Raw genomic sequence first — 19,570 nt, 5'->3', positions numbered from 1 at the left:
CGAACAAAATAACAAAGTGAAAAAACCAAAACAGTTCTGTCAGGTGCTGACACTAAACAGAAACTAACTACCCACAAAACACAGGTGGGAAAAAGGCTGCCTAAGTATGATTCCCAATCAGAGACAAGGATAGACAGCTGCTGTCATGGAGAATCGTAACAAAATTTAACACTTACAAGAACTTGTGAATTCAATATAGGCTTTTAATACAAACATATCAGAAGCCTAGATGGTCCGCGGAACACACACTTTTCCAGAGCACTGGCTCTGATTTATACACATACAACATATGAGTCCATCCCACATGCAAATGAAGTTACTTCCCTCAGTCCATCTGCCACCATTATCTTTCAATCTCTGCTTCCTGCTTGTTCACGCCCAATAACGCCATATCTGCTTTCAGTCAAGTTATAATGGTGACAGGACCTCTTCATGTCCCAAAAATAATACATGCCCATCTTATCCTATAGGCCCCCTTACGTTCAGCCTGGTGTGTTCTTTGGTATGTCTGTCCTTATTAGGACTCGTAGACTATGTGTCTCTTCTGACATATCTTCAGCATCTTCATGTCCTAAAAATATATGTCCTATGTCTATAGTCCATCAGTTGGTCATTTGACTGACCCCCTCCTTTGTATGTCCCTCTGACCTTGGTCCAGCTGTCCTATGCTCTCATGGCCTTATTCTGGTTTCCTGTCCTATACAATATTCAATGCATTTTACCAGAATGGCAAATGCACTCTAAGTGTATCTTTCTCTTGTGTTACAGTATTATGTTTCTCCCTATATGTACATCTTTCTCCCACACTGCCTCTGATTGGGAACCACACTCAGCCAAAAACAAAGAACTAGAAAACAAAGAAATAAAGAACCTAGAATGCCCAACCTAGTCACACCCTGGCCTAACCAAAATAGAGAATAAAAGCCTCTCTATGGCCAGGGTGTAACGGTTCTCTTGGGGTGAAGTAGAGGTGGACCAAAATGCAGCGTGGTTGTTATTCATTGTACTTTAATAAAGAAACTACACGAATAAACTAACAAAACAACAAACGTACGAAACCCTAAAACAGCCCTATCTGGTGCAAAACACAGAGACAGGAACAATCACCCACAAACACACAGTGAAACCCAGGCTACCTAAATATGGTTCCCAATCAGAGACAATGACTAACACCTGCCTCTGATTGAGAACCATATCAGGCCAGACATAGAAATAGACAAACAAGACATCCAACATAGAATGCCCACTCAGATCACACCCTGACCAACCAAAACATAGAAACATACAAAGCAAACTATGGTCAGGGTGTGACACAGGGCGTGACACTCAGAGTAAATATTTATTGCATTTTCCTTTTCCAAATGGGCGGTAATTTAGAATGCATAAGATACTGTATTTATGATAGCACAGCTTCTCACTTTGTTCCTCAGTCTTCCTGCTCTTTCACTCAAACCCAACCCCCTTTCTTTGTGTAACCAGCTGTCATATCTGTTCCGTCCACTAGGGACGTTTTCTTTTATGACGTAATTTGTAATCAAGGTATAATTTGCATTCTGTGTATATGTAATTCTGTGTGATTAGTTAGGTATTTAGTAAATAAATAATTAAACTGCAATTTTGCATTGCTGATTTAACTTGTTAGCCAGGGTTCGTGAAGATAACCAAGAATTCTACAATGTTCAGATGAGACTGAAATAAGGTGACGATTAATATTAACTGCTATTGATGTAAAATATTACTAGGTCTTTCAGAGTTTATTCGGAAGATAACCGCTCTATAAACACTCTTTCGTGGTGCCCCGACTTTCTAGTTAATTACATTTTCATGATTAGCTCAATCAGGTAATATTAATTACAGAGAAAGGATTTTATAGAATAGCATGTCATATCACTTAGTCCGGCATAGCCAAAGTCACGACACCAGAGATGATCGATCGAGTTCAAGTCCGGGCTCTGGCTGGGCAACTCGAGGACATTCATAGACTTTTCCGAAGCCACTTTTGTGTTGTCTTTGCTGTATGCTTAGGGTAGTTGTCCTGTTGGAAGAGGAACCTTCGCCCCAGTCCTAAATTAGCTGTAACTCGTTAAAATCACTAGACTAGTCAAGATTGAGGGAAAGGTGAACGGAGCAAAGTACAGAGAGATACTTGATGAAAACCTGCTCCAGACTGTTCAGGACCTCAGACTTGGGCGAAGCTTCATCTTCCAACGGGACAATGGCCCTAAGCACACAGCCAAGAAAATGCTTGAGTGGTTTAGAGACAAGTCTTTGAATGTGCTTGAGTGACCCAGCCAGAGCCCGGATTTGAACCCGATTAAAAATCTCTGGAGAGACCTGAAAACAGCTGTGCAGCGATTCTCCCCATCAAACCTGTCATAACTTCTAAGGATCTGCAGAGAAGAATGGGAGAAACTCCCCAAATACAAGTGTGCCAAGCTCGATAAACTATCGTCCTATATCGAATCTTCCATTCCTCTCCAAAAAAATTGAAAAGGCTGTTGCGCAGCAACTTACTGCCTTCCTGAAGACAAACAATGTATACGAAATGCTTCAGTCTGGTTTTAGACCCCATCATAGCACTGAGACGGCACTTGTGAAGGTGGTAAATGACATTTTAGTAATAGGGGTTGCAACAATTTCGGCAGATAGTTTTAGAACGGAAGGGTCCAAATTGTTTAGCCTGGCAGATTTGTAGGGGTCCAGATGTTGCAGCTCTTTCAGAACATCAGCTGAATGGATTTGGGAGAAGGAGATATGGGGAAGGTTTGGTCGAGTTGCTGTGGGGGGTGCAGTGCTGTTGACCGGGGTAGAGGTAGCCAGGTGGAAAGCATTGCCAGCCGGAGAAAAATGCTTATTGAAATTCTCAATTATAGTGGATTTATCGGTGGTAACAGAGTTTCCTATCCTCAGTGCAGTGGGCAGCTCAGATTATTGAATGGTTTGCATTTTCGGTTAAAAAAAATTCAATCTGACACAGCGGTTGCATTAAGGAGAGGTATATCTATATTTACATGTCTAACAATTGTATTTTCATCGACATTTATAATGAGTATTTCTGTAAAAGGATGTGGCTCTCTGTGAGACACTGTGCTGTTTTTTGTCAAGGGCTTCAGTGATATAATTTAAAATATTGGAACTAGTGAACGTAACGCGCCAATGTATACTGAGATTTTTTTATATAAATATGAACTTTATCAAACAAAACAAACATGTATTGTGTAACATGAAGTCCTATGAGTGTCATCTGATGAAGATCATCAAAGGTTAGTGATTCATTTTATCTCTATTTGTGCTTTTTGTGACTCCTCGCTTTGGCTGAAAAAATGGCTGTGTTTTTCTGTGAGTTGGTGGTGACCTGACATAATCGTTTGTGGTGCTTTCTCTGTAAAGCCTATTTGAAATCGGACACTGTGGTGGGATTAACAACAAGATTACCTTTAAAATGGTATAAGATACATGTATGTTTGAGGAATTTTAATTATGAGATTTCTGTTGTTTTGAATTTGGCGCCCTGCACTTTCACTGGCTGTTGTCATATCGATCCCGTTAACGGGATTGCAGCCCTAAGAAATGTTAAGCATGTCCCAGTTTCGGTCACCGAGCTCTGAAGATAGATGGGGGGCAATCAGTTCACATATGGTGTCCAGAGCACAGCTGGGGGCAGAGGGTGGTCTATTGCAGGCGGCAACGGTGAGAGACTTGTTTTTAGAGAGGTGGATTTTTAAAAGTAGAAGTTCAAATTGTTTGGGTACAAACCTGGATAGTAGGACAGAACTCTGCAGGCTATCTCTGCAGTAGATTGCAACACCGCCCCCTTTGGTTGTTCTAGCTTGTCTGAAAATGTTGTAGTTAGGGATGTAGATTTCAGAGTTTTTGGTAGTCTTCCTAGGCCAGGATTCAGACACGGCTAGGACATCCAGGTTGGCAGAGTGTGCTAAAACAAATTTAGGGAGGAGGCTTCTAATGTTAACATGCTATGCTAAAAGCTATGAGAATTGGTCGTCTAGGACGTCTGGAAAAGAGAGTCAAAGGAGCAGGTTTCTGGGGGCGATACAATAGCTTCAAGGTATAATGTACAGACAATGGTATGGTAGGATGTGAAATACAGTGAATGTAAACCTAGGCATTGAGTGATGATGAGAGAGATATTGTCTCTAGAAACATAATTGAAACCAGGTGATGTCATCGCATATGTGGGTGGTGAAACTGAAAGGTTGGCTAAGGTATAACGAGCAGGGCTAGAGGCTCTACAGTGAAATAAGCCAATAAACACTAACCAGAACAGCAATGGACAAGGCATATTGACATTAAGGAGAGGCATGCTTAGCCGAGTGATCATAAGGCTCCAGTGAGTAGTGAGATTGGTTGGGGTCACGGCGATTCAGACAGCTAGCCGGGCCATGGGTAGTAAGCTGGCAGAGGATGGAGGTCTGTTTTCAGCCACCTCATGCGTTTCCGTCGGTAGATTAGTGGGGTTCCGTGTGGTAGAGGGGACCAATCCAATTGGCAAAAAAGATATAGTTATAGTGACCCAAGAAAATTGTCTGATAGACCTATTCAGATAGCAGCCGATAAGACAGCTAACGATTAGCGGGCCGCAGATGGGAGTTCAGGTAACGGGGCCAGTTGGATAACTCCCTCGGGCAGATAACGTTGGTAGTCCAGTCGTGAAGGCACGGTGGGGCTCCGTTTCGGCAGTAAAACGGGTCGGGATAGGTGATTGTAGCCCAGGAGTGGCTGATGGAACTCTTCAGCGGGCTAGCTCCGGAATAATTGATGTTTGCTCCGGGACCGACGTAAGTTAATAGTCACTTGGATAGCAGCTAGCTAGCTGCAAGGTCCAGGTGTAAATGTCCAGAGCTTGCGGTAGAAATCCGGGGATATGGAGAGAAAATAGGTCCGGTATGCTCTGGTCTGAGTCGCGTTGTACAAAACTGGCGATAGCTTTTCGAGCTAAAGGATAGCTGAGTTTTATTTTATTTAACCTTTATTTAACCAGGAAGGGCTCATTGAGATGTAAAATCTATTTTTCAAGAGGGTCCTGGCCAAGATAGGCAGCACCAAGTCATTACACAAATTACAGACAAACAACATGAAAAGCTACAAGTATTCTAGTAAAAACCATAGAATTCACAAGAATATAACAAAATCAAAAACAGCAAATTAATAACATTGACAGGTCAGGGAATGAGTATCAATATCATTCATCATTTGTTTTAAAAATACCAATCGGGACAAGTTCTTCCAGTTTAAAAGTATTTTGTAAGGCGTTCCAAGACGATGGCACAGAGTACATAAAAGCCCTTTTACCAAATTCAGTTCGGACATTTGGAACAGTTAGCTGGATAAAGTCCAGCGAACGAAGAGAGTACCCACCACATTTCTGAAAAAAAAAATGCCCAAATAAAAAGGTAGCAAACCCAAAATGGCTTTGTAAACGAAAGTATACCAGTGCCTGAGCCTACGAGTGACTAGAGAAGGCCAGCCAACCCTGGTATAGAAAGTGCAGTGGTGCGTTAGGGTTTTGCAGTTTAAAATATATCTCAAAGTGCCATCGTAAAAGGTGTCAATTGATCTCAAACACTAAGTGGAAGCATTCATATATAAAATATCCCCATAGTCAAGTAAAGGCATAAATGTAGCTGATACTAGCCTCCTTCTGGCTTCAAAAGAAAAACATGAAATTACCAATTTCAGCTTAAAGTTTTTTGTAAGAGTTTGAATATGCAATTTAAAAGAGAGGCCGTCATCAATTAAAATTCCACTATGTTTATATGAGGTTACAACCTCAATCTCCTTGTCCTGACAGGTAGTAACAGGTGAAAGGTTCAGAAGTCTATTTCTTGCTTTAGAAAACACCATTAGTTTGGTTTAGTCAGTATTGAGGATAAGCTTCAATTGACACAAGGTATGTTGAACAGTATCAAAAGCAGTTAGCAAGTTCTGGAAAGCTTTTGTAAGAGACGTGGCACAACAAAAAATAACAGTATCATCAGCATAAAAATGAAGTTGCGCATTTTGGACATTTTTGTCTAAATTATTTATATAAATAGTGAATAAGAGAGGACAGAGTACAGAGCCTTGGGGCACACCATTAAAGACAGACAATTTAACAGACATACAGTGCCTTGCGAAAGTATTCGGCCCCCTTGAACTTTGCGACCTTTAGCCACATTTCAGGCTTCAAACATAAAGATATAAAACTGTATTTTTTTGTGAAGAATCAACAACAAGTGGGACACAATCATGAAGTGGAACGACATTTATTGGATATTTCAAACTTTTTTAACAAATCAAAAACTGAAAAATTGGGCATGCAAAAATATTCAGTGGTAACAGATATAACATTGATGACTTGGCCTTCCTGAGAAGAAAAGAACACTTGTTTCTTAACGGCCTAAAAATAAGCCAATCAGCATCAGAACATGATTTCCTTGCTGTAGCCCAGGCTAGATTACGGTCGGGAATAATACAAGACAGCTCAGAAGAAAACCCTGGATTATCCCGCCTTTTAACCCTGAACCTGTGGAATGGGCCATTGGGCGATTACAGCCTTGAATCTTCTTCGGCATGACCCTACAAATCAAATCAAACCAAATCAAATGTATTTATATATAAAAAAATAAACTTTATTTAACCAGGCAAGTCAGTTAAGAACACATTCTTATTTTCAATGACAGCCTGGGAACAGTGGGTTAACTGCCTGTTCAGGGGCAGAACGACAGATTTGTACCTTGTCAGCTCGGGGGTTTGAACTCGCAACCTTCCGGTTACTAGTCCAATGCTCTAACCACTAGGCTACGCTGCCGCCCCTTCGTACATCAGCTGATATCTCAAAGTGCTGTACAGAAACCCAGCCTAAAACCCCAAACAGCAAGCAATGCAGGTGTAGAAGCACGGTGGCTAGGAAAAACTCCCTAGAAAGGCCAAAACCTAGGAAGAAACCTAGAGAGGAACCAGGCTATGTGGGGTGGCCAGTCCTCTTCTGGCTGTGCCGGGTGGAGATTATAACAGAACATGGCCAAGATGTTCAAATGTTCATAAATGACCAGCATGGTCATTTAATAATAAGGCAGAACAGTTGAAACTGGAGCAGCAGCACAGTCAGATGGACTGGTGACAGCAAGGAGTCATCATGTCAGGTAGTCCTGGGGCATGGTCCTAGGGCTCAGGTCCTCCGAGAGAGAGAAAGAAAGAGAGAATTAGAGAGAGCATATGTGGGGTGGCCAGTCCTCTTCTGGCTGTGCCGGGTGGAGATTATAACAGAACATGGCCAAGATGTTCAAATGTTCATAAATGACCAGCATGTTAGAATAATAATAAGGCAGAACAGTTGAAACTGGAGCAGCAACACGGCCAGGTGGACTGGGGACAGCAAGGAGTCATCATGTCAGGTAGTCCTGCGGCATGGTCCTAGGGCTCAGGTCCTCCGAGAGAGAGAAAGAAAGAGAGAAGGTGAGAATTAGAGAACGCACACTTAGATTCACACAGGACACCGAATAGGACAGGAGAAGTACTCCAGATATAACAAACTGACCCTAGCCCCCCGACACATAAACTACTGCAGCATAAATACTGGAGGCTGGGACAGGAGGGATCAGGAGACACTGTGGCCCCATCCGAGGACACCCCCGGACAGGGCCAAACAGGAAGGATATAACCCCACCCACTTTGCCAAAGCACAGCCCCCACACCACTAGAGGGATATCTTCAACCACCAACTTACCATCCTGTGACAAGGCTGAGTATAGCCCACAAAGATCTCCGCCATGGCACAACCCAAGGGGGGTGGGGGGGCGCCAACCCAGACAGGATGACCACATCAGTGAATCAACCCACTCAGGTGACGCACCCCTTCCATGTACGGTATGAGAGAGCCCCAGTAAGCCAGTGACTCAGCCCCTGTAATAGGGTTAGAGGCAGAGAATCCCAGTGGAAAGAGGGGAACCGGCCAGGCAGAGACAGCAAGGGCGGTTCGTTGCTCCAGAGCCTTTCCGTTCACCTTCCCACTCCTGGGCCAGACTACACTCAATCATATGACCCACTGAAGAGATGAGTCTTCAGTAAAGACTTAAAGGTTGAGACCGAGTTTGCGTCTCTGACATGGGTAGGCAGACCGTTCCATAAAAATGGAGCTCTATAGGAGAAAGCCCTGCCTCCAGCTGTTTGCTTAGAAATTCTAGGGACAATTAGGAGGCCTGCGTCTTGTGACCGTAGCGTACGTGTAGGTATGTACGGCAGGACCAAATCAGAGAGATAGATAGGAGCAAGCCCATGTAATGCTTTGTAGGTTAGCAGTAAAACCTTGAAATCAGCCCTTGCATTGACAGGAAGCCAGTGTAGAGCGGCTAGCACTGGAGTAATATGATCACATTTTTTGGTTCTAGTCAGGATTCTAGCAGCCGTATTTAGCACCAACTGAAGTTTATTTAGTGCTTTATCCGGAAAGTAGAGCATTGCAGTAGTCTAGTCTTAGTAGTCTAACCAGCTAAAAAAGCTGGCCTTGAAATGGTCTTGATATGTTCTTCAAAAGAGAGATCAGGGTCCAGAGTAACGCCGAGGTCCTTCACTGTTTTATTTGAAACGACTGTACAACCATTAAGATTAATTTTCAGATTCAACAGAAGATCTCTTTGTTTCTTGGGACCTAGAACAAGCATCTCTGTTTTGTCCGAGTTTAAAAGTAGAACGTTTGCAGCCATCCACTTCCTTATGTCTGAAACACATGCTTCTAGCAAGGGCGCAATTTTGGGGCTTCACCATGTTTCAATGAAATGTACAGCTGTGTGTCATCCGCATAGCAGTGAACGTTAACATTATGTTTTCGAATAACATCCCCAAGAGGTAAAATATATAGTGAAAACAATAGTGGTCCTAAAACGGAACCTTGAGGAACACCGAAATGTACAGTTGATTTGTCAGAGGACAAACCATTCACAGAGACAAACTGATATCTTTCCGACAGATAAGATCTAAACCAGGCCAGAACTTGTCCGTGTAGACCAATTTGGGTTTCCAATCTCTCCAAAAGAATGTGGTGATCGATGGTATCAAAAGCAGCACTAAGGTCTAGGAGCACGAGGACAGATGCAGAGCCTCGGTCCGATGCCATTAAACTTCTTGGATATAGGGGCGCTCTTTTAATTTATGGATTAAAAAACGTGCCCGTTTTAAGCGCAGTATTTTGTCACGAAAAGATGCTCGACTATGCATATAATTGACAGCTTTGGAAAGAAAACACTCTGACGTTTCCAAAACTGCAAAGATATTATCTGTGAGTGCCACAGTACTCATGCTACTGGCGAAACCAAGATGAAACTTCAAACAGGAAATGAGCAGAATTGTGTCTGCAGCATTGTGAAGTATTTGTAGGCATATCATTGGAAGATTGGCCATAAGAGACTACATTTACCAGGGCTCCGCCCGGTGTCCTTTGTCTAAATTGGTGCGTAATCTCCAAGCTGCACGCATTCATCCATGTGATTCAGGGGAGAGAGGAGACCTCCACGAACGATATATCATCGAAGATATATGTGAAAAACACCTTGAGGATTGATTCTAAACAACGTTTACCATGTTTCAGTCGATATTATGGAGTAAATTTGGAAAAAAGTTCGGCGTTTTGATGACTGAATTTTCGGGTTTTTTTGGTAGCCAAACGTGATGTACAAAACGGAGCGATTTCTCCTACACAAAGAATATTTTTGGACAAACTGAACATTTGCTATCTGAATGAGAGTCTCCTCATTGAAAACATCCGAAGTTCTTCAAAGGTAAATGATTTTATTTGAATGCTTTTGTTGTTTTTGTGAAAATGTTGCCCGCTCAATGCTAACGCTAAATGCTACGCTAGCTATCAATACTGTTATACAAATGCTTGTTTTGCTATGGTTGAAAAGCATATTTTGAAAATCTGAGATGACAGTGTTGTTAACAAAAGGCTAAGCTTGAGAGCTAGCATATTTATTTCATTTCATTTGCGATTTTCTTGAATAGTTAACGTTGTGTTATGGTAATGAGCTTGAGGCTGTATTCACGATCCCGGATCCGGGATGGCTAGAATCAAGAGTTAACCTGTTCAACCTCTCTTTCGTATCGTCTGAGATTCCCAAAGATTGGAAAGCAGCTGCGGCCAGGGGGTCACTCTTGACCCAAACTACAGACCTATATCTATCCTACCCTGCCTTTCTACGGTCTTTGAAAGCAAAGTCAACAAACAGATTACCCACCATTTAGAATCCCACCACAACTTCTCCGCTATGCAATCTGGTTTCAGAGCTGGTCATGGGTGCACCTCAGCCACGCTCAAGGTCCTAAACGATATCTTAACCGCCATCGATAAGAAACAATACTGTGCAGCCGTATTCATTGACCTGGCCAAGGCTTTCGACTCTGTCAATCACCACATCCTCCTCGGCAGACTCGATAGCCTTGGTTTCTTAAATGATTGCCTCGGCTGGATCACCAACTACTTCTCTGATAGAGTTCAGTGTGTCAAATCGGAGGGCCTGTTGTCCGGGCCTCTGACAGTCTCTATGGGGGTGCCACAGGGTTCAATTCTTGGGCCGACTCTCTTCTCTGTATACATCAATGATGTTGCTCTTGCTGCTGGTGAGTCTCTGATCCACCTCTATGCAGACAACACCATTCTGTATACTTCAAATCAAATCAAATTTTATTTGTCACATACACATGGTTAGCAGATGTTAATGCGAGTGTAGCGAAATGCTTGTGCTTCTAGTTCCGACAATGCAGTAATAACCAACAAGTAATCTAACCAACAATTACTTTTGGCCCTTCTTTGGACACTCTGTTAAAACAACCCTCCAGACGAGCTTCAATGCCATACAACTCTCCTCCCGTTGCCTCCAACTGCTCTTAAATACAAGTAAAACTAAATGCATGCTATTCAACCGATCGCTGCATGCACCTGCCTGCCCATCCAGCATCACTACTCTAGATGGTTCTGACTTAGAATATGTGGACAACTACAAATACCTAGGTGTCTGGTTAGACTGTAAACTCTCCTTCCAGACTCACATCAAACATCTCCAATCCAATGTTAAATCTAGATTGGCTTTCTATTTCGCAACAAAGCATCCTTCACTCATGCTGCCAACCATACCCTCGTAAAACTGACCATCCTACCGATCCTCGACTTCGGTGTTGTCATTTACAAAATAGCCTCCAATACCCTACTCAATAAATTGGATGTAGTCTATCACAGTGCCATCCGTTTTGTCACCAAAGCCCCATATACTACCCACCACTGCGTGCCTGTACGATCTCGGTGGCTGGCCCTCACTTCATACTCGTCACCAAACCCACTGGCTTCAGGTCATCTACAAGACCCTGCTAGGTAAAGTCCCCCCTTATCTCAGCTCGCTGGTCACCATAGCAGCACCCAACTGTAGCACGCGCTCCAGCAGGTACATCTCACTGGTCACCCCCAAAACCAATTCCTCCTTCGGCCGCCTCTAATTCCAGTTCTCTGGTTTCTTCCTGCCTTCTAGGGAATTTTTCCTAGTCAATGTGCTTCTGCATTGCTTGTTCTTTGGGGTTTTAGGTTGGGTATCTGTAGAGCGCTTTGAACACTGGTGATGTAAAAAGGGCTTTATAAAATAAATGTGAATGATTGGTTGATGCTATAACGCCATGGCACTGCCACGAAGTTGACTTGTTCCATGATTTTCCCAGTGGTCCACACACGATACAGTATAATGTTAATGATTGTGTTTTACCAGTGCTTTAGAGTGGAGACTGCCATACAGTTGAGTGATTCCACATTATAAAATGTAGTTTGAGGCTAGAGTCAAATCTAGAAAATCTTTGTTGTGGTAGTATCAACACTTAAACAATAAACCACATTTATATAAAACATTTTTTTTCTTCCAATTAGTTAATTTATTCATAAATAGTTCAAAAATAAATGTCAAAGTACATTTAAATACAATTGAATAAATAATCATTTGTGTTATTGGACTATGCACGGTCGACAGAGTTCCCCTCAGTCCCCTCAAAGTGTTGGGGTCGTTTTGTGATGAGTGACAGAGTGGGGACGGGAATAGATGGCTTGGGCACAGTTGTAGAGGTTCATCAGGAGAGCACGGAGCTGTTCCTCGTCTCCATTCTTCTTCATAGTGCAGTTGGAAGGGTGAAGCTAGGGAGAAAACGGAACATTCCACTTAGAACCACAGACTAAAGAACCCAGAAGACTACCTTAGAACCCTAACTACTTCCACAAGGCTCATGGTGCATGTTGTTCAATACATCCTGTGTTAAGAAACACTATTTTGGATGAATCAAATAGTAATGCATTATGGGGGTGCTTTTCTGGACTAGGATAAAGACAGTTTCATATATGCAGATTTCCATTAAAGAAAATGCTTTTTAGTCCAGGACTAGGCTTCATCCATGTCTGGAACACAGCCGTATAAATTGAGTTAGTTTTTATAATATTTTTTATTTCTTTACACATAATTGTTATGACCAACAGTGAGAGTAGTTGTTACTGTTTGATTGACAAGAGCAGGGCTCTGTTCAAGTGGGAGCAATGTTACAAGATATAAATACGAAGTGTTGAACAGACATCTCTATTCGTTCATTTCTATCTGCGACAATTTGGATGTTTCACTGAATACACCTAGCCTGGCCTGGGTACCAGTCTGTTTGTGTCATCATACCACTTTAGGTCTGCGACCCAAGCTAGAGTACACCCTCAACCCAGTTAATTTGTCTGAATGATTCCTTACCTTATTGTACTGCTCCAGCACTCTGCTGATTGTCTCTACGTTGTTGTCTGAAGTCCCGTACTGCGTTTTGTTTATGTTAGACAGAATCGTCTCCGCTATGCAGAAATCTTTAGGCTGGAATTTGAGATTATTATAATTATTGATTGTTGTATGATGAATCTTTTGCTGTAATGGCTAAAATAGCCTGTTGAAAATTCTAAAATACATTGTCAACTTTGTGGTCAGCATTATTAACAAGTGTCTGATTGCGTCAACAAGTGTTGACATGAGTAAGTTAACCGATCAATTAACAGTAGTTATCACTGATGGACATGAGGGGACAATTTCACGGACACAGATTAAAGCCTATTCTCGGACTAAGGAGCACTTTCAATGGTGAATCTCCGTTGAACATAGTTTTTATTCTCTAGGACTAGGCTTAATCTGTGTCTGTGGAAACCTGCACACTGTCTCATGTTTTCATCAAGAATATGGATGCAACTTACAGCGATCTTGATTGAATTCCGCTGGCACTAGATGGTTCAAAAGGGCCTGAAAGGATGACGAAAGGTCACAATGGTTTAATTTCTTCATGACCCCTTTTCATTTTTAACAAGAGACTTTCTAATCAGATAGAGCAGTGCAACATTTGATAACACTAGATACAATGAAATATGAAAAGTACAATAATACAATCTTCTTACCTCCGGGCCTTCCTTGAGCGTCTTGTTAGCCTCTTTCATGATCCTCTGCAGTGGATAAATCTCATCAGGTGTTTTAGTGGGCGCAGTGAAGACCAGCACCGCCCTTTAGTAGTGGTTTCTTTGCAGCAATTCGACCATGAAGGCCTGATTCACACAGTCTCCTCTGAACAGTTGATGTTGAGATGTGTCTGTTATGTGAACTCTGTGAAGCATTTATTTGGGCTGCAATTTCTGAGGCTGGTAACTCTAATGAACTTATCCTCTGCAGCAGAGGCAACTCTGGGTCTTCCATTCCTGTGGCGGTCCTCATTAGAGCCAGTTTCATCATAGCTCTGGATGGTTTTTGCGACTGCACTTGAAATGTTCCGTATTGACTGACCTTAATTTCTTAATGTAATGATGGACTGTTGTTTCTCTTTGCTTATTTGAGCTGTTCTTGCCATAATATGGACATGGTAGTTTTGATGTCTTCACTATTATTTTACAAAGTAGAAAATACAAAAATAATATAAAACCCTTGAATGAGTAGGTGTTCTAAAACTTTTGACCGGTAGTTTATGTAAAGTAATATTTAAGTAAAAAAAATTTATATAACATTTCTAAACATAAAAAAACTGTTTTTGCTTCATCATTTTGTGTTATTGTGTGTAGATTGATGAGGGAAAAATACATTTTAATCCACTATTTGAGGTAGACCTGCCTGCGTAACGCTAGTGGGATGTTCAAAGAGAAGAGTGGAGATAACATCTTGCTGTCTAAACCTTCGGCAGGATACTGCCAAGGCAAGGGGATATTCTTCAACAGAATATGACTAAATACCACGAGATAATTTCATCAGATTTCATCACGGAATCAAAGAGTAAATTGATGAGTGTGTGAAGAAGGAAGCTGCTGATGTCATAAAATCTGTTGGAATTAGGGTGATAATTCAGTCAACCATTACTAACTGAAATATCAGGCAATACGCTTTAGGGATTTATCAAAACTACTGATCCTTCAGTATTGGTCGAAACGGCACCAACTAGACCATGTTGATGACTGTTAATTAAATAAATGTTGTTCTCTATCACCGCTCTGTTGTCGATGCTGCTGTTTCAGAGTGAGTGTGTATGAGATTGTTATCTCTATTGCATCCTGTCAAAGATTAGTCAGGACTCAACCCTGCTGTAGCTTTAAAAGGGCAATCTTCAATTGCTACATACAATTTTGGACTTGTGAATTAATGATATGTACCCATTGATTCTTGAAGATTATACCTTACAAAAGCCTCATGAGCTTAGTTCAACTGTCGTACCCCATCAGAACCCAAAGTATCAGCTTGTTTTACTCCAATGTTTGTAAACAAAGTAAATGTAAACAAACACCTTACAGCCTAAAAACATGGTTCAAAGTATAATGTTGATACCAACGGGGGGCGGGGGATGGGGGTGGGGAACGGGGGGCGGGGAACGGGGGATGGGGGTGGGGAACGGGGGGCGGGGGATGGGGGTGGGGAACGGGGGGCGGGGGATGGGGGTGGGGAACGGGGGACGGGGGATGGGGGTGGGGGACGGGGGACGGGGAACGGGGGATGGGGGACGGGGACGGGGTACGGGGAACGGGGGATGGGGGTGGGGGGCGGGGGACGGGCATTTCAAAGCACTTCCTGGGAACCAGACCTGCCGCCTGTCTGGGTGTGGATAGCTTCCTACAGTGCCTTAGGAAAGTATTCTAAATGGTAAAGAATGGTTGACTGAATTATCAGATTTTATGACATCAGAAGTTTGTTTTATGACATCAGCAGGTTCCTTCTTCACACACTCATCAATTTACTCGTTGATTCCGTGATGAAATCCGCTGATTGGACCCTGATCTCTCTTTTGACGAACATATCAAGACTGTTTCAAGGACATCTTTTTTCCATCTGCAAAAATCTGAGGGGTTATAGAGGGGTTATATCCTACCTGTTTGGCCCTGTCCGGGGGTATCATCGGATGGTGCCACAGTGTCTCGTGACCCCTCCTGCCTCAGCCTCCTTGCTGCAGTAGTTTATGTGTCGGGGGGCTCATGTCAGTTTGTTAAATCTGGAGCACTTCTCCTGTCTTATCCGGTGTCCTGTGTGTATTTAAGTATGCTTCTCTCTTTCTCTCTTTCTTTCTCTCTCTCGGAGGACCTGAGCCCTAGGACCATGCCTCAGGACTACCTGGCATTTTATTTATTTATTTATCCGTTATTTTACCAGGTAAGTTGACTGAGAACACGTTCTGATTTGCAGCAACGACCTGGGGAATAATGACAGGGGAGAGGAGGGGGATGAATGAGCCAATTGCATGATGACTCTTTGCTGTCCCCAGTCCACCTGGCCGTGCTGCTGCTCCAGTTTCAACTGTTCTGCCTGCGGCTATAGAATACTGACCTGTTCACCGGATGTGCTACCTGTCCCAGACCTGCTGTTTTCAACTCTCTAGAGACAGCAGGAGTGGTAGAGATACTCTTAATGATCGGCTATGAAAAGCCAACTGACATTTACTCCTGAGGTGCTGACTTGCTGCACCCTGGAAAACTACTGTGATTATTATTATTTGACCATGCTGGTCATTTATGAACATTTGAACATCTTGGCCATGTTCTGTTATAATCTCCACCCGGCACAGCCAGAAGAGGACTGGCCACCCCTTTTATAGCCTGGTTCCTCTCTAGGTTTCTTCCTTGGTTTTGGCCTTTCTAGGGAGTTTTTCCTAGCCACTGTGCAGCTTCACCTACAGTGCCTTGCGAAAGTATTCGGCCCCCTTGAACTTTGCGACCTTTTGCCACATTTCAGGCTTCAAACATAAAGATATAAAACTGTATTTTTTGGTGAAGAATCAACAACAAGTGGGACACAATCATGAAGTGGAACGACATTTATTGGATATTTCAAACTTTTTTAACAAATTAAAAACTGAACAATTGGGCGTGCAAAATTATTCAGCCCCCTTAAGTTAATACTTTGTAGCGCCACCTTTTGCTGCGATTACAGCTGTAAGTCGCTTGGGGTATGTCTCTATCAGTTTTGCACATCGAGAGACTGAAATTTTTTCCCATTCCTCCTTGCAAAACAGCTTGAGCTCAGTGAGGTTGGATGGAGAGCATTTGTGAACAGCAGTTTTCAGTTCTTTCCACAGATTCTCGATTGGATTCAGGTCTGGACTTTGACTTGGCCATTCTAACACCTGGATATGTTTATTTTTGAACCATTCCATTGTAGATTTTGCTTTATGTTTTGGATCATTGTCTTGTTGGAAGACAAATCTCCGTCCCAGTCTCAGGTCTTTTGCAGACTCCATCAGGTTTTCTTCCAGAATGGTCCTGTATTTGGCTCCATCCATCTTCCCATCAATTTTAACCATCTTCCCTGTCCCTGCTGAAGAAAAGCAGGCCCAAACCATGATGCTGCCACCACCATGTTTGACAGTGGGGATGGTGTGTTCAGGGTGATGAGCTGTGTTGCTTTTACGCCAAACATAACGTTTTGCATTGTTGCCAAAAAGTTCAATTTTGGTTTCATCTGACCAGAGCACCTTCTTCCACATGTTTGGTGTGTCTCCCAGGTGGCTTGTGGCAAACTTTAAATGACACTTTTTATGGATATCTTTAAGAAATGGCTTTCTTCTTGCCACTCTTCCATAAAGGCCAGATTTGTGCAATATACGACTGATTGTTGTCCTATGGACAGAGTCTCCCACCTCAGCTGTAGATCTCTGCAGTTCATCCAGAGTGATCATGGGCCTCTTGGCTGCATCTCTGATCAGTCTTCTCCTTGTATGAGCTGAAAGTTTAGAGGGAAGGCCAGGTCTTGGTAGATTTGCAGTAGTCTGATACTCCTTCCATTTCAATATTATCACTTGCACAGTGCTCCTTGGGATGTTTAAAGCTTGGGAAATCTTTTTGTATCCAAATCCGGCTTTAAACTTCTTCACAACAGTATCTCGGACCTGCCTGGTGTGTTCCTTGTTCTTCATGATGCTCTCTGCGCTTTTAACGGACCTCTGAGACTATCACAGTGCAGGTGCATTTATACGGAGACTTGATTACACACAGGTGGATTGTATTTATCATCATTAGTCATTTAGGTCAACATTGGATCATTCAGAGATCCTCACTGAACTTCTGGAGAGAGTTTGCTGCACTGAAAGTAAAGGGGCTGAATAATTTTGCACGCCCAATTTTGGGCCTATTTTGGGCCTACAGCAGCACCTAGATCTGTCACCAACCAAGGAGGGCCTACAGCAGCACCTAGATTAAAGTTAAATAAAGTTTTTTTTTTTATATATAAATACATTTGATTTGGTTTGATTTGATTTGTAGGGTCATGCCGAAGAAGATTCAAGGCTGTAATCGCCCAATGGCCCATTCCACAGGTTCAGGGTTAAAAGGCGGGATAATCCAGGGTTTTCTTCTGAGCTGTCTTGTATTATTCCCGACCGTAATCTAGCCTGGGCTACAGCAAGGAAATCATGTTCTGATGCTGATTGGCTTATTTTTAGGCCGTTAAGAAACAAGTGTTCTTTTCTTCTCAGGAAGGCCAAGTCTGAATATGTTATATCTGTTACCACTGAATATTTTTGCATGCCCAATTTTTCAGTTTTTGATTTGTTAAAAAAGTTTGAAATATCCAATAAATGTCGTTCCACTTCATGATTGTGTCCCACTTGTTGTTGATTCTTCACAAAAAAATACAGTTTTATATCTTTATGTTTGAAGCCTGAAATGTGGCAAAAGGTCGCAAAGTTCAAGGGGGCCGAATACTTTCGCAAGGCACTGTACATTGCATGCTGTTTGGGGTTTTAGGCTGGGTTTCTGTACAGGACTTTGAGATATCAGCTGATATAGAAGGGCTATATAAATACATTTGATTTGATTTGAAATTATCTCGTGGTATTTAGTCATATTCTGTAGAAGAATATCCCCTTGCCTTGTCAGTATCCTGCCGAAGGATTAGACAGCAAGATGTTATCTCCGCTCTTCTCTTTGAACATCCCACCAGTGTTACGCAGGCAGGTCTACCTCAAACTGTTGTTTGTGTCCCAAATATATATATATAAAAAATATTGGATATATAAAGAAATACAAATTACAAATTGAACAGATACGTCCTTTTATCCCCCTATACTTATTGAAATACCTTCCTCCCATTAACAACAAAAGCAGCATACAACCAAAAATCTAATAAAAAAATCTAAAAATCTAATGTAACATACAATTGGAAATAATGATATGTAAATATACATATTTGTGCATGATTATACACTACCGTTCAAAAGTTTGTGGTCACTTTGAAATATCCTTGTTTTTGAAGGAAAAGCAGATTTTTTTTGTCCATTAAAATAACATCAAATTGATCAGAAATGCAGTGTAGACATTGATAATGTTGTACATGACTATTGTAGCTGGAAATTGCTGATTTTGAATGGAATATCTACATGGACCCATTATCAGCAACCATCACTCCTGTGTTCAAATGGCTCGTTGTGTTAGCTAATCCATGTTCATCATTTTAAATGGCTAATTGATCATTAGAAAACCCTTTTGCAATTATGTTAGCACAGCTGAAACTGTTGTACTGATTTAAGAAGCAATAAAACTGTCCTTCTTTAGACAAGTTGAGTATCTGGAGCATCAGCGTTGGTGGGTTCGATTACAGGCTCAAAATGCCCAGAAACGAATAACTTTATTCTGAAACTCATCAGTCTATTCTTGTTCTGAGAAATTAATGCTATTCCGTGCGAAAAATTGGCAAGAAACTGAAGATCTCATACAACGCTGTGTACTACTCCCTTCACAGAACACCGCAAACTATCCTTAACCAGGATAGAAAGATGAGTGGGAGGCCCCGTTGCACAAGAGGGCAAGTACATTAGAGTGTCTAGTTTGAGAAACAGACGCCTCACAGATCGTCAACTGGAAGCTTCATTAAATAGTACCCACAAAATCAAATCAAATCAAATGTATTAATTTAGCCGTTCGTACATCAGCTGATATCTCAAAGTCCTGTACAGAAACCCAGCGTAAAACCCCAAACAGCAAGCAATGCAGGTGTAGAAGCACGGTGGCTAGGAAAAACTCCCTATGAAGGCCAAAACCTAGGAAGAAACCTAGAGAGGAACCAGGCTATGT

The 19,570-nt window shown here is 42.1% G+C and overlaps 1 long non-coding RNA gene across 1 annotated transcript; it reads right to left on the bottom strand.

Moving 5' to 3' along the window:
• Positions 1-11,989: 11,989 nt before the first annotated feature.
• LOC116354946 (uncharacterized) lies at positions 11,990-13,134 on the bottom strand. The gene is made up of 2 exons (XR_004204121.1): positions 12,753-13,134; positions 11,990-12,160 (listed from the first exon to the last, which is right to left on the bottom strand). It is a non-coding gene; the product is annotated as an uncharacterized LOC116354946 (long non-coding RNA).
• Positions 13,135-19,570: the final 6,436 nt, after the last annotated feature.

The sequence above is a fragment of the Oncorhynchus kisutch genome, linkage group LG19, assembly GCF_002021735.2.
Source record: "Oncorhynchus kisutch isolate 150728-3 linkage group LG19, Okis_V2, whole genome shotgun sequence".
NCBI lineage: Eukaryota > Metazoa > Chordata > Actinopteri > Salmoniformes > Salmonidae > Oncorhynchus > Oncorhynchus kisutch.
Note: the sequence above shows the minus strand (reverse complement) of the source record. Positions and strands in the feature narration are given on the sequence as shown.